The sequence below is a fragment of the Maniola jurtina genome, chromosome 17, assembly GCF_905333055.1.
Source record: "Maniola jurtina chromosome 17, ilManJurt1.1, whole genome shotgun sequence".
NCBI classification, from domain to species: Eukaryota; Metazoa; Arthropoda; class Insecta; order Lepidoptera; family Nymphalidae; genus Maniola; species Maniola jurtina.
The window spans coordinates 5211717-5230605 of record NC_060045.1 but is presented as its reverse complement, the minus strand read 5'-3'; the positions used below and the strand labels follow the sequence as shown (position 1 = coordinate 5230605).

The following is an 18889-nucleotide window of genomic DNA, read 5'->3' as shown; positions in this document are numbered from 1 at the left end:
AATCGAATTGACAGGTAGATTAGGTATGCTAATGATGAATAGAGGGTAGAAATTATTGTAGACTGAGCTGGCCATTGGTAAGTAAGTAAGTACCTACCAGAAACCTACTAAAGGAGTAGACTCTCAGATTAGACTTCTTATTGACTATCTTTTATTCGGTAATCTGATGTAGTAAGTATAATGTACCTACAACTACATACTTAGGTATAAAAATCCAGTAGGCGATTGAAAATCGATATACCTACTTACATAGATTACAGATTGTAACCTCATAGTTCGATTAACAACAAAAAATACCTAAAAAATACTTACTTCTAGGTAGGCAGATACCTAGGTATCTAATTAGATATATAGATCCAGTTGTGTGTATACTTACTGAATGATAGGATCTACTGGTAGGTAGGTCCGTACCACTATAAACGAGACACAAAACTTTTAAGCCTAGCTTTAACTAGGTAAAGGCTAAGACGGCTTTCCGGCCGGCCACCCTTTGTGCCCCCTTCCACCCTCCGTACCAAAACGAAAGCTAATTTTTATCTTTCTTACGATTAACTTACACAATTGCTCCCCAAATCATCACTATCCCGTCGCTGGCTCACTACTGAGCACGGTTTTCCTCTCAGAATGAGAAGGGTTAGAACTTAGACCATACTTAGTCCACGACGCTGGCCAGATATGGATTGAAGGACTTCACACACCTTTGAGAACATTACGGAGAACTCTCAAATAAGTAGGTAAGTACTTATGCAGGTTTCCTCGTGAAGTTGTCCTTCTTCACGCGTTCAAGTACTTATAGGTAATTAAATATCACTTGGTTTAACGTTGAAGGAAAATGGTGAGGAAACCTGCATGCCTAAGAGTTTACCATAATGAAGTCTGCCAATCCGCACTTGGTCGTCGTGGTTGCTACGGCCAAACCTTTTCCATCTGAGACAAAACCCGTGCTACCTAGTGAGCGACGGGCTGATGATGATGGTGGTTACCGTCGAGTCGTTGAAACTCTATTTTGAAGAAATATTTAGGAAGGGATTTGATACATCTAGGTATTTTAATAGATCATTAATGCATCTTTATTACTTCTTCAAGTAAAGACTGTACTTTGGTAACACTTAGAACAAGGCTCTCACGGTATGAAAATACATAGCTTATTATTGGCAGCATAAAGTTGTTACGTCGTAACTATACACATCATAACATTAATTATATTTCTATGGACACGCTAAGTAAGTACCTAGGTATGTCATCTATCACTGCATAACAAATTCAATCTCAGAAATACTCTGCATTGAACCCTTTCTAATTATACCGCAAACAAACCGAAACAAAAATAAATAATTAATTACAACGTCCTGAAGCGCAGACTTTACCCTTCCTATTTAAGGGGCCAGATGTTAACAGACTCGGAACAAGCCCCAAATATCTTGTAAACCACCCACCGACGACCGACCATACGCCATACCACATGCACAGGTGAGATTAACACATGCAAACGCGATTCATACCAATTCCTACTTAATTTTCAGTGGAACACGATTGCTTTTACAATAAAAGCATTAGTTCTTTTGTCTTTATCGACTGTAGAAACAGTTTCTTCCTTATATTATATCGTAAGATTTCAGATCTGGACCCATAAAGACCGTTAACGTGTCCACTATCAATTTAATATCAACTTTAAAGCCTACTTTTTAAAGTCGGTTTTCATGATGTTACGATACGATTTTCAGTCGCTTTTCTTGCAAGGGTCGTGTGATATGATATCGAGGCGAGACAGAAAGGGACAGTAGAGCGCAGGCTCCTCGGCAGACGTCGCGGTCGCCATGGCAACACATCGATTCGCCGCACCCCTGCCCGATGCAGCCTCCCGTATTCAGGTCATCCGAAGTACAGAAACGACGTCAGATCTAATTAATTTTCTTTACACTCTCGTGTGACGACGCCTCATACTGGAGCACGCTATTAACTTTTAGAAGTAAACACATTACATAACAAAAGCGTTTTAAACCTGTACCTACATAAATGACTATTTACTAAGTAAGAATATGAAAGGAAGTTAGATACAGCCTAACTTCCTATACCTGCCTAATAGCTGTGCTTTTTAGGGTTCCCGAAAGGGTGCCAATATATTAGCAACAAAATGATGTCCACGACTTCGTCCGCGTGTAGTTTGTAGGTAAATGGGGTTCTTCAAGGGGTGGATCAACAAATTCCTGAAAGACTGACAACACATCGGCGGTACCTCTGGTGCTGCAAATGTTCGTGGGCGGCGGTAATCACTTAACATCAGGTGACCTGCCTGCTCGTTTGCTCACTATTTTATTATAAGAAAGGTACTTTTTTGGAACTAACAATAAAAACTTCAAGTTCGTATCACCGACATGCTAATGTTAATAAATCTTAGTGCTCGGAGTACCGATAGATGTAGGTTAATTAATGGTTTTAATTCACAAATTATGATAGTTACTCGTATGTTATCCTACAATTAATTTGAGAATACAAAAAGTCCCCTTTGACTGCGTTTTTTTATTGTATAAGATTCCAAATCACCTTTTTTTCGAAAATCATCTGTAAAAATGAGAATTACCTATTCAGCTCTACAATACAATGTAGGTAGGTACCTATAGATACTTATTTATTTGTCACAAAGAAAGTAGGTAACTTTGATGTTTTAAAGAAACGTCGCCATGCCGACCCAATTTTTATCTGAAAGACACGTCGCGGCCCGCTTTTTGAACAAAGGTAAGAAAGAGGCTGGACCTAATAAGCCCACTCGAAATACTCGCCCCCATTCCTTTGGCATAATCGAAATGAAGGCAATTTCAAAAGTACCCTACAAAAGGTGGAAAAATGTAAATAACATCATTTCTTTTTAGGTCAAAGAAAATATAATTTACTAATTTTCTTTAATAAAATACCTACTTAAGTTATTATTAATTTCGTAATCAAGCACAATAAAGCAAACATACTTTCCCATATTGTAAATGGGAAAGTATGTTTGTTTGTTGGTTTCTCCATCAATATACAGCGATATAATAAATCCATGTCTGTGCATGGGATACAATTAAACACCAGCCCGGCTAGCATGGGCAGTAGATAAAAATTATATCCCCCGATTATATCCACTGATGTCATAGAAATCAGTGGATATAATCGGGGATATAATTTTTATCTACTGCCCATGCTAGCCGGGTAGGAGAGTTACAAAAGCTTACTTTATCCTGCAAAATCAAAGAGTTCGCACGGGATATTTAAAAAACTAAAACCACACGGACAAAGTCGCGGGCATCAGCTAGTAGTTTATAAGTAATAATTAGTAGACAATTATCTCACAATCTCACTCAGTTTTGGTCACACACAACGCACGGCAGTAAACCCAAAAGAACGCTTGTAGAAATTGTGATACAAGGAATTGAAATAAATCTATTGACCTTGACCCAGTTTCTTGTACCAAAAACAGAATAGATGACACGCATAAACGCGCGTTCAGTGTGCCAACCACCTAAGCAGTTTTCTTAGACTTTAATTTCTCTTATTATTATGAAAAAATGGCCCAATGCATGGAGCTATTAAACCGATGCATGGAGCTAAAACTTTTAGAGGTCAATAGATTAATTAGGTACTGCGCCGACTTTGATCTTGACTTTAATTTTAGGCGGGCAAACCCCACAAGCTAGAGCTAGTTAGTTAATTGACTAAAATAAACAGCAGAAAAATAAAAATTAACGCTTCAGCCAAAATAATATCGATTCAATTATTATATAAACGGCACGTCAGATGCCGCTGACTGAACAAAGGAATGAGGCTAGACCTAATAAGGCTACTTCAGACTCTTGCCTTTCCACTTCCTTTGATGTAACAGAAATGAGGCCAATTTGAAAACGTTACCGCGTAGCGTCAATTCGATAAATGTTAAAGGCGTTTGTTTTCCAATGGGACAATGAATATTTAGCTCTTTTAGATACCGCTAGTAGCAATAGATAGGTAAGCATGTAACTTTTTTTATGCATTATAGGCAAGCGCTTGACCACAGTCACACCTGATGTGTGTGATGATGTGGCCGCGTGGAAAGTGAAAAGTGGAGACGCGTTTATCTAGAAGATGCATAAGTATATTCACTCATGTTTTAAAGATACCCGGATTATAATTGGTAGCCAGACTCTTACTAATGAAAAAACGAGCTGAATTGACAACCACATCCTTTTTGGAAGTCTGTTAATTTGCACAGCTTTACCTGTATTTAACGTAATAATATAACGTAATAAACTAACAAAGTCAAGAGAGTGAACCGAATATGGCCACTCAAGAAAACATGGCCGACGCTCGCCCTTGGGCTTCATAGCGTAACTAAACGGGATTGGGGCAATCCGAGAAAATCTGTTAAAACCTACTAGATGGTACCGGTGACGTCGTCCGCGTGAATATAAAATTTCCCACGGAGAGAGTTCCCACGGAATTTAAAAAAAACCTATATCCACGGTAACGATGTCCCGGGCAACAGCTAGTATTTCATAAAGCAAACACGCCTGTATAATAGCTACCTGCTCTTTTTGAAGGCATATTTAGACGAATACTAGTCTCACCCAGATCCTAGCAAGCCTTCGTAGATCGTAAAAATAATGCGGCGGCTGTGAGATCCTACGGTAAGTAATTTTACCAAGGGCAGGAACACTGAAATTTTAAGCAATGTTTTTCATAACAGCGCCATCTAGTAATATACAATGGAAACACAATGTTGTATAGAGCCACCTAGGGAGATTATTTAGAACTGCTAAATCACGTCGTGTCGTAATACTTAATACCACTCATAGGTGGCAGTCTAATTTTGTCAATTATTTTTTATTTTCTTGTCTAATTATTTTCATAATATTACTTAAAAGTAGTCTTGAAAATAAATAAAGAACAGTCATCAATTTTTTTTTAGTAAATTAAATGTAATTTATGCCTACAACGGAATCTTGTATAAAAATCGATTGCTTCAGTTATGGCAACAATATGTAAACCATGTGTTTCCACTTTAAGGATTTCGCCCTATTTTAGGGCGGCATAAGGTGTTTTTTATGTTGAAAGAGAATATAAATTGAACTTCAGGTGGTAATCCCATTCTCTGTACCCACCCAATGGTTATCTATTTTTTAGATTTATCAAAGAAATAGGGTAAAAGGGCAAAATCAAAAATTTGCATTTTGCATTGCGAAATAATAACGTGTTTTATAAGTAGCTGGGTATGTTTTATTAATCTATGATCGAAGGTTTTATTATAATTGTAAATGACACCATAAGTGCCATAAGTAATTATAATTTGAAAATGGAAAAACCAATAACCAAACACCTTCTTGGTCACAAGACTTACCTATGATTTAAGATTGTGAAATGATACTAAAAACGTGATATGATGTAAAATAATAATTAATGTAAATTAGGTAATTGTTATGCGCCCTAAACCAGGGTATTTCACTGGTTGATTGGGTAATTTAATAAGTCGAAACCGCGTGGAAACTTGGTGGAAACCATGTGGAAACACTGGTGTACGCCATAGACTAGAGAAGGATACTGTTTTACCGACACTGCGCTAATTGGACGCATGCGCGTCGCGTACAAATCCTTCTCTTTTTCTATTGGTTTGTTTTATGTCATGGCTCATGCCCAAATCCTCGCTTGTAAAATCCAGCTTGTGTATTTTAAGTTGATTATCATTTATAATTAATTGTAAATTATATTAAATAAACTATTGTTTGATGGTAGATATAGTAATTAAACTGTTTATTGTACTGTGATGATAAGTGCTGTGAGTACTCAGCGTTGGGAAACTAAAGCGGCATCGTGGAGTCACGAAAACGAAGGTAAAAAAACTTTTCATTGTTTCTACAGACGCTTCGGTTGGAAAGAAAAATTGGAAATCGATTCCAACAAAGCGTGCAAACGCAACATCTGTTTACTGTTTCTTTGGATCATCAGCCCGATCTTTACATTTTTCAAACGTTTGTTCAAACCTTTTTACTATGCAATTTTAGCAAACTAAAAAATTATCAGAGTTCATCATCGAAAAGTAAACAACCAGGCGGTCACATTTTATAAATGAACGGAAAGCAGGTTTCTAGTATAACCACTACATTTGAAAACGACTTATCTACCTATATTTAAAAAAGATAACCTATATTATAATAATGCTTGCTCAAAAACATTGTTCTATTTATTGATACATATGAAATACCAACACTATAAATCACAATAAACATTAGGAATGCCATTCAAGCCAATAACAGATGCATACAATTTAAAACATTGATTATGCAAATGGCTCATCAATATACAGATGTTGTGATTATTACTAAGTAATATTGAAAAAATATACAAATTATTTTCATGGTTACCAGATAAAACTGGTTAACATTTTCTGGTGCTGCTAATAATCGTGTTTTTATTTAGCATAATAACTAGGTACTATTTTGCATTTATTGAATACCCACATCTTTGATTGATATTGACTATTGACTTAGTAATTCAAGTCTATGTAAAATACAGTGGTGTCTTTTACATAGACAACAAGGCAAGATTTGACAAGTCTATTAGTAATGATATTGTTTCATGTCCTTTTCACCAACTCATATGTAATGTGTCTGCAATTTATAAAATCTACATTATATAAAAGACATTCAAGGTAAAAAGTCTATTTATTTTAAATAAGTACCATTGTATACTCTTTGATTGTCAATTGTTAAATTTGAAATTTAATTGATGTAATGGTGAAGCTACGAAGGTTCCAAATGTGCCCTGGTCTGAGAAGAACACCACAACATATGCCACTGGCTATTCACAATATCACTCTAAACATATTTGAACCATCAAAGTTGTCAACTTGTTCCCAAGCTTTCTTATCATTCAAATAATCCTTTGTAATAGGATTTTTCATTATGTCAAATTTTAAAGTTTTATAGAAAGCTTAAAACAAACTTAGAACAGTGCCCAACCAAAAAATACAACTTTAGACATTGTTAAGTAAGGAAATAGTTGTACACAGGCACTAGCCTTGGTCTTAAGATGTCTCTGTTAACACTTTGATGACCTCTGCAGATTGCTCCACAAAGAGATCATTTGTATAGCTCAGTGATAAGCATCACTACATTCAATTGTATTCTGATGTCATGTGGATTTAATTGCTTCTAGTCACGCCTAAGCAATTTTTTTTTAAACTTGTTATTGTCACTTGTATTCAAATCACTGGAAGAAATATTTGCCGAGAATTTAACCAAGATTGTAATAGATACCAAAGGATGTCTTAAGATGGAGTATATATAAAATAAATTGGAAAATTATTGAAATGTTAGATCTTTTTCTTTTAATTGGCTTAGTTTTTGTACTTAGATTCTAGTGTATTGGTCTGTTGATCCATACCTCTTTAAAGACTTGAATAAAATTAATAAAAATGAGTCAGTTGCAATAGTTCTATAGCCAACTACATTAAAATGGAGAAAGACATGAATTTAAATCAGAAATTTGCTCAGGATCTCACATTTTGATGCAGATATAGGACTACATAGATATTCCAAATAGAGCATCTACATACTTCTCATTACTAAAAAAGTTGCAATATGTCACTATTAACCTTATACTCAGTTCTACTATTGGACTAGAATATCCCATAAGGGATGAAAATAATTTCATTCTCTATATCCTCCTACAACTCAAATGACTGCTTTGCTATCTATTTCCATATCTTCAAAATGATAGTTCAGCAGGTGAGCTCATTTTTCACAGTTCCACTTTGTTCTAGGTAAGGTGTTAGATAGACTTGTGAGATCAAGGATTCTACATACTTCTCATTATAAAAAATAATGTCCCAATATCACTAATCTTATGCTCAGTTGTGCTTTTGAATTGGTACTCCCCTAATATTCATTCTCTATAATATCCTCTTACAACTCAAATGACTGCTTAGCTGTGTCCATGTGGTGCAATGATAGTTCAGCAGGTGAGTTAATTTTGTTTCATAGTTCCACTTTATTCTAGGCAAGGTGTTAACTAGAAATTAAAGGCTCTCATTAGATCAAAGTTTAGCTAAGTAATTATTATTGAAAATAATGCAAAAACTGCAATCCATACAAATGACGAATGAACAGTATAACATGTCCATGTTTTCTTTGCAGTAGATCAGTAGATAATTTGGATAAATTACATCAGCAATTCTAGTTATCCTCCATATTTTTTGCTTAAATGCTCTCACTTTTTAGGGTTCTGTACCCGAAGAGTGCCAATGGGACCATATCTCGAAGCCTCCGCTGTCCATCTGTCTGTCTCTAAGCAGGCTGTATCTCATGAACCATAATAGGTAATGAGTTGAAATTTTCAGTGTGTATTCCCTATTGCCGCTTTAACAACGTACTATAACAAAAATTTCAAAATGGCTGACAGTAATTTAAAAATAAATATATCTTGTAGGATTGTATGGATCCCTTCGTGTGCGAGGTCATACTCTCACTTGCCCGGTTTTTCTTATTGCTGTCTCTTATCTTAGACGTCTCAGTAAGGGTTAAATTGTATTGCAAACAGTTACACGTTTCACCTTCAGAATTTCGAACCCTTGAATGTAAAAATTCATTCCAAGACCCTGTACTGTGTACGCAACGTTATTGTATTCAGTCTACCTGCTCAGGTCCGCACCGGGAGCTACGCGGCAAAAAATAAAAAGTAAAAAGATAATTTTCGTCGAGCCACGGACGAAAGAACAAAGGCTTTACGCTCTTACCTAGTTATATAGCTAGTTATTTCGCCTCCCGCAGGTGTAACTTGTTATCTCTTTTCACGGAATTCTTTTATTTTCTTTCACGATCCTAGTTGAAAACGTTTACAGCGCGAAAGTAACGTCGTAAAACTTTTTCGTTGTACCTACAGGACTCGGAGGACTTTTCTTACATTGTGCTTGAGTAGTGATTGCTTTAGAAGATTTAACATTTTAAATCTGGTTTCTTCTTCAATGCGTTTATCTTGATCTTGGTTTGCTTTGTCTTCGTTCGTATTGTAATAGGTACCTACTTAGTTTTGGTTATTCGTCCGTCGTACTATGAACCTAAGTCGAAACAGGCACTATTTGATTTTAAAGGTGGTTTGGAAGTTAGACATCAAATCCCATCAGTAGAACTAATAAGTAAGGCAGCCTAAGCCCTAAGCTCGTTGAGTGTGAATCTGTATGGCAACTATGCGGAAGTATTTATGGCACATCATTTGACACAAGCATTTATGATTGGAATGTGTGCCTGTTTCGACATCCAAAGCAATATTTACTTATTTAAAGACCGTACAAATGTCATGTTCGTGTTTAGGGTCTTAACACAGCGCTGCACTGATGTTAATTTGGTTAATCTTATTAGTTATTAGTTCTTGTGTCACGCGATATCGATAAATGGGCACACGTACAACTTAGGACGGACACAGAGTTGTCATATTATTACTAGAGACAGAAATGTTCAGCAGGCCTACTACCGCGGTATTATGACAGCATATAAGGGTAGTATGAGGATTGCAATACTCTCTGATTGGCGCTCTCTCTCTATTTCTCTTGGCTAGAATGCGCAGCTGCAGAAAAATACCTACTACAATTGCGTTTAGCAATGTGATACTGTGGTATCTTAAGTCACATTATCACTTCCCATGAGGTGTGATTACTGTAAAGCGCGTGCCTGTTGTGAATTTGACAAGGACTTACTTTTACTCTGTCTGTTAATAATATCAGGACATTAATCATCACGGTACCATAGTCATTATTAACTAATTAGTAAAAGAGTCGATTTATATTTAATCATAATCATAATCATATTCTTTATTTGCTGAATACAGGTAAAAAAAGTTGTACAAAGAGCATACAATGAGTCCAATGTATTCAACCATTTCTAGCATGCAAATATAGTAATTAATATAATAATTAATTAGTCAAATAGTACAATGTCAAAAATTAAAATATGTTAAAAATTAATATTACTTCATTAGAATACTTTCTAACTACGTTTGGGCGGAGATGTGCTACCCGTTTAAATTGCATTGAATCAATCACAATTGTTGGCGAATTTTATAGCATTCTTCCTGCAGCTGTGTATTTTAACCAATAGTTTCAGCCAATCGGACGCAACTGCGACCATTATCAAACTACGGCTGCAGATCAACCTTTCTCCTCGATAGGTTTAATGTCTCAATGGATAGCTAGATACTAGGATAGTTACGAAACGACTAAAGTTATTACATGCTTAGATATTAGGCGGCTGTAGGTGTTCATCCGGCTTCGATACCACCAGTCATCACGTAAGCAAGTGACGGTTGCAAAAAATATGAGTGGTGGCATTCACCCGATGCCCTTGAACCGCCGACGGTCACCACACTCAGCTGGAAACTCGGCTCTCGGCTCTCTGGGCCTTGAGTGCGTCTAGGACATTCAACCGAAATAGTTTGGAGATTGTCATGTCTTATAGAATGTGTTTTATTCATCGAAACGCGACTTAATAACGTATTAACTATGGTGACTGCCTTGAAACTAAAATGTTGATTGAGGCAGCGTTGCAAACTTTAAAATTTGTTTTACCGAAAATAGCTTAAAAATATATTTGTAAGAATCAATAATAGGATTACAGTGTATTCATGTTCCTTACATAATACAAGAGTAATTTCTGTCGAAATAATTGGGCACAAAGATAGCTTGCATCTTGGAAGAGGACATTAGTACCTACCTAAATCCACGCGGATGCCAATATTAGCTAATTCAGTATTAAAATACATATAGACTTTGATGAAGAAAACCTGGCAAGTGCAAGTTGGGTTCGCGCACCGAGGGTTCCGTGCCTTGGAAGGATAGGAGTAATTATTTTGGTATTAATTTCAACTTCTGTCTGTAGAAAAAGGGTCTTGACTTTTGACAGACACAGACGGGTGATCCTATATTGGTTCCTTTATTCCTTTTGAGGTACTGAAGCCTTAAACCGAGGCTTAAATAATAAATAAGCAGATCACCGCAGTTTACGAAATGTATCCAAATCACATCGTCCATTTATTAGACCCAAACCAGTTACTCATTAACTTTAATTTGTTTTAAACGATTCTATCTTGACCAAAAACGGTTGGAACAACAAGATTCATTCGTATCTAGTTTTACCTAAGTAGGTATATTTTTTGTGATAATTTAAAGAGCAGGAAACGTATAACCATGAATAATTTACTGAGTACGTAAATGTTTTTACATAATATATTTAGAGCTATAAAATATAGTAAAAAAAATAGCCCGCGTACTAATTTTTTGCGATTATTATTATAACCCCTAAAAGAGCTATTATTTACCTATATTTTTCTGCATACTAAAGATATCTAATATACTTACCAGAAAAATAGAGTACACGAAAACAAATTGAAATACATATAATGCATTATATTTTGAGAAAGAACATTTTCCGTCTATTTTATGTACCTACTAGCTGATACCCGCGACTTTGTTCGCGTGGATGTAGGTTTTTTAAAATTCCCGTGGGAACTCTTTGATTTTCCGGGATAAAAAGTAGCCTATGTGCTAATCCAGGGTATAATCTATCTCCATTCTAAATTTCAGCCCCACACACACACACACACAAACTTTCTCCTTTATAATATTAGTGTGATAAACTAAGTCCTAGGAAATCCTCGGAATGTCCAGTGCTCAGTCCAAAGCCAAAACTTCGGCATCTGCCTAACGAGTTGTCAAGCCAATCTAGAAGTGGCTAAATTCGTAGTCCAAAACCGACTGACTAACAATATAAACGTGCAACAGAAACCTCTAGTCTAGCTTTTAGATTATTCTCTATACCATAGAGTCTCAGAAAATTTCAGAAATTCTACCCGATTGAAGGCAGGGTCGATCAGCTAGTAATTTGTATTAGTCAGGTAAGTAAATAGAGAAATAGTTATGTAAAATCGCTGTATGAAATAAAATAACATAATAATTTATTTTAACGTAAAATGCGGTGCATGTATTGCGGCTACCTTTGCGATATTTAACCAGCTTAACCAATTCCGATAATAAAAGTTTAAACCTTTTTCATGCAAAATCTTATTTACGATAACATTCGCCAGGTTTTTAAATTTAAATTATAAAGAGATATCCCAACGCCTGTGTTAATTTAATAAATTGCTACAATACCAATATTAAATAATGGAAATTACTGTACTCATTAAGGCTACTTATTTTGCATTTCTATTTTTATTATCTAAAATTGTTAATGAACCATTCACATTATTATCGTTAATTTCTTTGCTTCCCTTCTATTTCTATAATTTAGGGCTTAGCTTTTTATTCTTGTTTTTCTCTGGCATTCTCTTTGACCTCCCTATAGTCATAATAATATAATCAACTTTCTTCTTAATCTATTCTTTTTCTTTCATGCCTTGCTTCTAATCTAGCCTCTTAATAATCTTAGAAGTTGTTCAAATATTTATCTTTTCCATTGACGCTCTATTTAATTTATTTTATTTTGTATTATTTATGTATCAAAAATTGAAACTTTATAGTAAAAACAATTGGAACAACTATATTTTAGTTAATAATAAATGCACAGGATCAAAAACTAGATCAAGCTTAGATATGACTAGCTAAAGTTTCTGTGAAAGGCGATTTAATTCTACACAATTCAACAGACAAAGTAAGACATTCCAATATGACAATATTGTCAGCATTAAATGTCATTAAAATCTCAAGTAGGTAGTAATTGCTAGACAACTTTCAGCTAACAAAGACTCGGCTCTCAAGTCTTAAACATTTATGGTGTTCAGTAATAGCAAATCACTTTACATGGTCGTAATAATAATTTATTAATCTCCCTGCCGACAGGGCGTACAATTAATGATCAATTGTAAATTGTTACAATGACTGGTAAACAATCGGCGGTGTGGGCCTGCTTAATAATAATAAGATTCCGCAACACGATCCTATAGACGTTGGCAACTATCATGCTGCCGTTTTGACGATGATAAATTGCTGTTTCGCGTATTCAGCGATATAAGGCTCCACTGGAAGCGGCCCTTCATAGTAAAATGTTTCAACGAACGTCGGTATCTGCACTCCTGTCAATCGCAAACCGCTGTAGACACAGTTCGTTTGTAAAAAAAAAACTTGAGCGATAACTCTAAATTATTATTCACGATATCATATTTGAGAGTTATAGTAGTATTAGATGGGAATGGTTCATAGTCTGTGCGCGGCTTCTGACGTTTTCCAAGAGTATATGCTTTGGTCGGTCTGGGAACTCTGGTGACGTTTGGCAGTGGCGATTCTTGTGAAATAATTGGGAAGTTAAATAAAAAGTATAATATTAAATCTTTAGCTTTAGTACAATTCTGTTCTAACTTATCTATGTTCATAATATACATGACAGGAGTGTGGACACACTAGCTCGTTGAAACATGTTGTCACTATAATACATGTATGAAGTGCCGCATCTAGGAACATTTATACCACTGCTCATATTAGATTACGGTGTCGAATGAGCTGAGAAAAATAAACAATGGGTGTATCTCTTGGTTTCCGGATAACAAACGTTTATGTGAACACCAACAATGCAATAATAATAATAATGGGATTCCGCTGTGTAAAAATTCTGACTAACGTCTTGCAAACGGCTCCGATTTCAACTATTGGTTTGGTTGCAGTAGCGTAGAGGTAAATAGTTTAGAGCCTCAATAGCTCAATCGGTAAAGGAGTGGACTGAAAACCGAAAGGTCGACGGTTCAAACCCCGCCCGTTGCACTATTGTTGTACCCCTACTCCTAGCACAAGCCTGACGCTTAGTTGGAGAGGAAAGGGGAATATTAGTCATTTAACATGGGTAATATTAAAAAAAAAAAAAAAATGTACTAAGTAATGGAAAATGAATTTCGGTAGCCATGTTCATGTAATCTACAGAAGTATCATAATCGTGTTGCAAATCATTCCTTAGGATCTTGGTGTTTGCAGTTTGTGAGACGGTCCGTTTTTAGACGTATAAAGCTGCAGATCGATACCCTGTCTCGGGTTTTCTACAACTTTGTTAGCTGTAGCGATAAGACCGCCTTTGCACGCTCCAATTATTATTATTAGATTTAAGCTGTAACCTAAACAAACGAACATTTTTTGGTATTTTCTTACACAGTTCATTGCGATGTTCTAGCTCGGAAAGAAATATTTCATACATTCAAAATATGATGTTCACAATAATTATTATGTACGGGGCCCTAAAAGAGCGAGGCCCGACTCGCGTTTGGCCGGTTTTTGTACAATGCACAGTCATACGACTCGCGTTCGATTATTTTGCACCCTGTATAATGTTTGATTCAATTAAATAAACGGTTTTTTTTTCTTATTATTAATTAATCGTGTGTTGTAGTGTCTTTGTATAGGTAACCCTCATGAGCTTTCAACACAAATCTAATAGACAATAGAACTAATCATGCTGCTGATTTGACGATGATAGATCGTGGTTTCGCTTAATAAGTTTGTAACGAATGGGCTAAGAAAAATAATAACCTTTATTTCCGGATAGTTAATTGTCCTTCTGTTCGTACCTACATGGTTTTATCTATAAGTACATTTTTTTTTTTGAGAATAAAATGTAACTCTGATACGATTGCTAGAGGTAGTAGGTAGGTACCTACCTATAAATCACACGAATTCGTCTAAATCGATTGGATTGAGGTTTGGTTAGGACGTCCACCTCCTAATCGGAGGTCGGGGGTTCGATCCCCGATCTGACTTTTCGGAGTAACGTGCGTTTATGTAATTAAATATCACTTGCTTTGGCGGTGAAGGTAAACATCGCGAGGAAACCTGCATGCCCGAGAGTTCTCCATAACGTTCTCAAAGGTGTGTGAAGTCTGCCAATCGCACTTGGTCAGCATGGTAGACTATGGCCAAAACTCTACTCACTCTGAAAGGAGAGCCGTGCTCTGTAGTGAGTTGGCGTTGGGTTGACCATGATATTATTTGCGATTTATTGCGAAAACGGAAAACCGTTGACGCAGGTGTAACTTTACATTAAAAATATTTTACATTTACATAGAACATTATTTACTTAATAATGTGTATAATATTATGTTTAGCACCTAGATTTTTGCGTACTCAAACATAATACTTCCTACTTCCTGAAACTACTAGTATTTAAAAAAGTATAATAATTATCAGGCATTTATACACGATTAATATTCCCCTTCTCCTCCAGCTAAGCGTGAAGCTAGGAACGGGTAGGTAAACAATGGATCGCGGTCCACGTTTAAGGACTTGGACACACACAGCGCGCAACGGAACCGTGTTCAACGCGGGTTCTAGAAGTAATTGTATGAAGGCACTGCAGTCGTCGCGTCGTCGAGCTCTGCTGTGTCCGTGCTTCAGTTCCTAGGCGAATCATACGAATGTGCGAGTTCCTTGTATTAACAATCGTACACACGTACACGAGATTCTATTAAACTTCCTACAGCTACCGTCAAGGCTTGTAGTGTATCGTTATACTATGCAGTTATGGTCTTACTGAAAGTTAACGCTCTTTTAAAAATAAACCCTTGAAAAAAAAATCTTAAGCGGGGCAGGCTTCCCGAAGACTCGATGTGTTATAAATACCTAGTTAAAGTAGTTACATAAAACGCGCTATTCTGAGATCCTACAAATCTTTTTTTTTTTTTTCTTTAAGCTTTTGGCTTTACTCTGATTAGCCAATGTCAAGTTTGTGATATTTTCAAGTTATTGAATTTATACAAGTATGGACTCCGTCTGCGCCGGCGCCCGCCGACATACGCGCGGCGCCCCTTTAGAGCGCTTTCCAGTCAGTTCCACCACCAAAAAACACCAACTAACACAAAAACCAGCCACTCTTAACAAAAAAAACACTCCAAACAAGCACAGCACGCGCGCCAGCAAACGCCATCACAGACGAAGTCCAACCTACAAATCTATACATTCTATCAACATGCACCTATTGCATGCGCGTAAATGCAGGCAACACGTTGGCACGCATTTTACATGCAAGTCGAGATCTTGAAAACGCCATTACTGAATCCATCCATCTTGTGATAGCTATAAAGTAGCGACCTATGTAGATTTTTCAAAATTACTTATATCTATACTGTTTTATGATGTTCCGTACTAATTTTTATATTTTTTTATGTATAGTTCCCACTTAAATTGTTTCCTTTGCACAAAAGGATGAAAGCATTTTCTTGAGGTTGATAGATAATGTACTGAGTAGCATAAATTCAATTTTTTATAGGTACGTAGAACTTTGGAGAGAACTAAAGAACTGTAAAAGCACTCAGATGCGTAATGCGTTCCATAAGTGAACACAATACGTCCTAGCAAACGATGACTTAGGGCATACAATATGCAATACATAACGTACAGTACAATTTCACTGAGTCGGAGATTCCTTCTGATTTTTTCAAAATATATCTTTTTTTTGCGATTTTGCTAGGACAAATTAAAATAATATTATTCAAAGGACTTCATCTATATGTATGTTCTAACTTTATGTGCAATAAAGAATTTACACCAATAAACGTATTGATTAGGTAGATATAACAGAAATAAAGGAATAAATGAGTACTATTATGTAAATAATTTAAGTGTTAAACATCGACAAATTCAAAGAGCAACTTCTGACATTATCGATGTCATTTGAAAGTAGTTTAATTTATAGACACAAATTCTAAATAGCAGCAAACGGACATGTCTGTAACCGATTTGTAGTTGAAATAATTTTAAATTGAATGCATTCGTTTATTCATTTATTTCGGACAGTTGCAAATTATCTTATTATCGTGAATGATTAACTCTTTAAAAATAAATTTGAACGATCAATAGTAATTAACGCTAAATGCATTGCAAATATTGATAAATACTAATATAATAATATTGATTCGTCCGCATGAGTTTTTAAAAATACCGTATATACCAGGATAAAAAGTAGCCTTCATGACCCTCCAGGTTTTTAACTCTCCATGCAAAAATTGTGCTGTGATTGAAGAACCGAATTAAACCAACAAACAAACACACTTTCGCATTAATAATATACGTAGGAGTAGGTATGTGATTACTGATTAGTCTTTTAACAATATTACGACTGCGGGAATCGAAAAAAAATACCGATTGACCTTGCGTTCGAATTAGAACAATCTCCAGTCTTCTCAAAAGTGAAGGCTGTCAACAAGGATGAGCGAGTTTTATATAAAGATGTTTTATGTAAATCCACGTCCCATTTACTCGGTCCGCCGCGATTCTTTCGTTTTACATGTACCATTGTGTTCTCTTACAACACACCGCAACCTTGCCGAGCGCGTACATTTGCTTACTAAGTATAGACACAATTCTGTATTTATGTTCTCCGTGTGGGTCGTAACGTAGCGATATTGTCAACCGATGACAAAAACATTTCGATGTTTTTCGGATAACGTAAAAGGAATACATTGCAAAAGATACCAAGCCTCGGTTTAAAAAGTTGTGTCGTGCTGGAACTCATTGATTTAGCCTCGATAAGTATCTAGTTGGCCTACAGACAGGAATTAGGGTTGAACTATGGATTCGGAAGGTGGTCACAGAAGTTCAGTACAAAAGCATAAGTCCACTGAGTTCGTCGTTGGATTTATCATAATGGGTAGTTGGTAAACACAATGGTCAGATGTGATGTTGAATCGGATAGATGGTGGGTAACAAATTGTTAGGTTTATCAAACCCATTACACATGTCATTTCGCATCGCAACCCGTTGAGCTACGTCGGTCTTCTAGGGATTTCCTCATTTCTGATTTGATCACGTAGAAAAACTCCGGGCATAGCCTTCCCATCGTCCCGCTGAGTGACTGAGATTTCTTATGAGGCCCATAGTAAGCGACCAGCAGCGGGGTGATTCCGTACCTAAGTGATCAACACTGAATAATAGCCACCGAGATCATTTGACGTTTATTTTTAATCCATTAAAGGTTTTCTACGAAAAATATTTTAATGTCACTCAATGAAGCAGCACTGTATGGTGGTTCGCTAATTTTGTTTCGATTTCGCTATTCAGCTTATCACCCCGCATATTATCTCGGATCCACGTGTCATCACTGGCAACATACCCATTTCGAAGACTGGTCTTGAAGTACTTACTGAGGAATTTTGGACGAGAAGACTCGAAGATTCTTCTCGAACGCTGCCCAGCCGAGTTAGATTAAACCAATAAGATCAACTAAGCTCGTAATACACTATACGTCATATTAAAGCCCAGTGCAATAATTTTTAACAATAACTGATTGCAATCGTACCACGATGTTAATTGATTAATTTGACATTATACGTTACTGGTTCACCTCTAATTGCAACGGGCGGCCAGCAATCTCTCCACGTCAAAATTAGTAATCCGTTGATTCTTGGTCGAATTAATATGCACATTCTGAATCCCTAGCTAATTAATTTATTAAGCTTACCAGAGAGATGCGGTACCGTCAGTTAGCACAATCTGCCTTTAATTCCATGAGTTGGCTCTAATTTATTACTTAATCTAAATGGTTTTTGTTTAATGTAATGAGTTTTTAGAAGCAAGGAAAATTTTGGGTGTACAATAAAATTTAGGTGACCTGTTCCTTGCATTAAATATTTTAATAAATCAATTAGTACGGAAGCGCTTGAAAATCAATTCTGATCTGATCTAAAGAAGAAAATTATTCATGATGGAAATTGGTTTTATACCGTTTTAGCATCAAATCGTTGCAAAAATCTATGCTCTTTGGGTATCGCGTTCTGTGACTTAGATGTTAGATAATAGACCGCAATTGACATGTCCAGGCCGAAATTTTTGGTCGTTTCGAAATCTTAACCAGTCCAATTAAATCCCGAGGCCGCTTAAGAAAGCGTTGGCTGGACGTCGAGGTCGTGAGGGCAGACCTGACTT

At 36.1% G+C, this 18889-nt stretch overlaps 1 protein-coding gene across 1 annotated transcript in view; it reads left to right on the top strand.

Moving 5' to 3' along the window:
- The first annotated feature begins 5562 nt into the window (after positions 1-5562).
- Positions 5563-18889, top strand: part of LOC123873770 (protein gustavus) — a 95313-nt gene continuing 81986 nt past the window's right edge. Inside the window, exon 1 of the mRNA XM_045918797.1 lies at positions 5563-5837. The gene's annotated coding sequence lies outside the window, so the exon portion shown is untranslated. The remainder of the gene's footprint in view (positions 5838-18889) is intronic.